The sequence below is a fragment of the Pteropus vampyrus genome, unplaced genomic scaffold, assembly GCF_000151845.1.
Source record: "Pteropus vampyrus isolate Shadow unplaced genomic scaffold, Pvam_2.0 Scaffold54, whole genome shotgun sequence".
In the NCBI taxonomy this organism is placed as follows: domain Eukaryota; kingdom Metazoa; phylum Chordata; class Mammalia; order Chiroptera; family Pteropodidae; genus Pteropus; species Pteropus vampyrus.
Genome location: NW_011888835.1, coordinates 8,150,894 through 8,153,518, shown reverse-complemented (window position 1 = coordinate 8,153,518; position 2,625 = coordinate 8,150,894). Strand labels below are relative to the sequence as shown.

The 2,625-nt window shown below is 42.0% G+C and overlaps 1 pseudogene; it reads right to left on the bottom strand.

Moving 5' to 3' along the window:
- Window positions 1-592: 592 nt before the first annotated feature.
- LOC111739794 lies at window positions 593-1,075 on the bottom strand (annotated as a pseudogene).
- Window positions 1,076-2,625: the final 1,550 nt, after the last annotated feature.

The window sequence follows — 2,625 nt, the reverse complement described above, 5'->3', positions numbered from 1 at the left end:
CCAGCTGTGAGCAACTTTAGGGCAGGGCTCCTATGGTTTGCCTGTTGCTATAAAGGGCTAGTCTCGGTGTCTGGAATGGAAGAGACTCTCACAATTTATGTGAGACATTTACTCGTGATTTGTTTCTTTCTAATTGCAATTGACTTGAAGAAGGCAGAAGTTTCTCATGGGCAATCAGAGTGCATCTCACTTACTCCTTTCTTTCCTTATGGAGGGGCAGAGGTGCTTTGGGGGTGGGGAAGGGTGTTCATGCTCAAGGTATTAGAGTATAACCCCCTAACCCCCAGTTAAGTAGAACACGTAGAGCTGGGATATGAGAAAACTGTACATTTTAAGTTTTACCAATGAGGGCTGGCCAGTTTCTTTTTTTTTTTAACCTTAGTTTCAAACTTCATTCCCAGGCTTCTTCAGCTTAATTAGCTGCAAAAAAATGACTTGTATATAAGTGAAAGAGTTGCAGTGTCCAAGGAGCTTTGGCTTATAAATATTAGAGACTGAGTTTTATCAGACCCATGAAAATATAATTTTCAAAGACAGTCATAATATACAATAGCAGCTCCCAGTAACTTTTTCAAGTTTCATCTTCAGAAGTTCACTTAATTCCGTTTGCTTCATTCTTGGAAATCTCATCAAACTTATCCACAAGATCTAGAACTTCGTCATCCATCCTCCTCCTCATCGGTAGCAAGTGGCGCTCTTCCATCCACAGACTGTTTGGGCAGAGCCAGTATCCTCACACTAGTCAGACTGTCTGCACCAAGCTGGTTTAAGATGCTGGGTGGCCTTCTGTCAGCTGCTTTGTCTCAGTATGGCCTGTGACAAAGTGTTACGGTGAGAGTGTTCGCTGCCAGAGATGCCTGAACTTGAGGGCTGCAAAAGCAGATCACTGTTCTTGGTTTGTGGAAAATTGAAGTTTTTTTTATCATCAGCTGTAGCTGTTCTGGGAACCACTTCCTTTCTGTGCACCCAGCAAGGTGCACCAGTGCCTGCAGTTTGGAGAGTTTCTTCTGGTTCGTGATACTTTCTTTCATCTTGTTGGAAAGGAAACAGGGCCGCGTGGGAGACTAGGGGTTGGGCTCAGGGGTCTTCTCAAGACCAGCTGAGAATAAGCGCATGCGCGTGGGGACGCAAGATGGCAGCTCGCGGGCTGGCCAGTTTCAACCTTGCATTAAAGATGGAAACCAAGCACTGCTAAGTCTGGGAAGAAGTAATCAGAAATGCAGACACATGCTGTGTTCGTGTGGAATGGTCTTGAGAAGAAGCCCAGGGGGCTGAGAGCAGTCGCTCAGGACTGAGTTATGAACCTCTTCTCCTATCTCAGTTCTCCATACACCAGCCACCTTGGTCTCCAGAAAATGAAATCATCTTATTCCCTTACAAATATTTTCAGAGTTGGATGAGGAAGTGGGGAGTAAGGAGTAACCAAGACGGTCAGTTCCATTCTTGCTCTGGCACAAAGTCAAATGGCCAAGCAAGAGTCATTTAAAAGGGCTGGATTAAATTACCACAAGGTCCCTCCAGCCTGAAGTTCAACAACTTGATTACGTTGATGACATGGGAGGATCAACGCATTAGGAAGACCTCCACTAAGCCGTAACTTCGAGAAACTACTTTTGTTTTCTGGACCTCCCCGGGTCAATAAATATGAACTGAATACCTAGTACTGTGTATCAGGCACTGTGCCAGGCAGAGGGCATACAGTAGCAAACTAGAAAAGGTGACCACACTCACAGATTATGCAGTTTAGTAAAATTCACTTTCCTTGTCTGCAACATGTAAAGGTGCTTTCTTATCAAAAAGCCCTGGAATGGGATGATTCCGTATGAACTCCAAACTGGCATGGCCCTCGATATTTCCTCTCCAATTTCATATATTTTTTAAAAATTCTATTTGAACACATCAGAACTATAGAACTTAATTTTAGCTGTAAAATAATCCCTCATTCAATTTAAGGGATGTGCATTTGAAGATTACAAATGCATTTCGTTACCTTAGCTCTTCTCACTGAAAGCTACTGAGTGTGGGATTCGGAATTAAAATTCCTCAATCTGAGCTCTGCCTCCATCACCTAGTAACCATGTGTCCTTGGCCAAGCCACTTACTCTCTCCCTGTGCTGCATTATTTTGCCATTTAGCAAATTTTTATTCCATGTTGACTACATACCCATCATGTGCTGAATACTGGAGACATAACAATGAATAAGAGTATGACAGAACTTCAGGAAAGTACTTCAACTTTAAATTGGGAATCAAAATAATCACTCGGATTCCTCTTAGCTCACAGGCTAAGGATCAATATAATGTAAAGGATCAATATAATGTAAAGCATCAATAGAATGATCCATAGAAAACCTCTTTCTAAAACATAAGGTGCTGTTTAAATGTTAGTAATTTGTATCGCAAATACTGATCACAAAACTAAGGTAAAGGAACGGAAAAATTGTTATACAAATGGAATTTCCTTATGTATTCATCTCACCCAGCAAGTGTTCTATGATTTTACAGACCGAAGGCTCACCGTGTGACCTCCTCTCATTTTTTCTGATGGCATCTGAGCCATCAACTAATAGTTGCTCTGAATCCATGAAGGTGTAATTACATACCTTTCTAATAGCATCTGCGTAA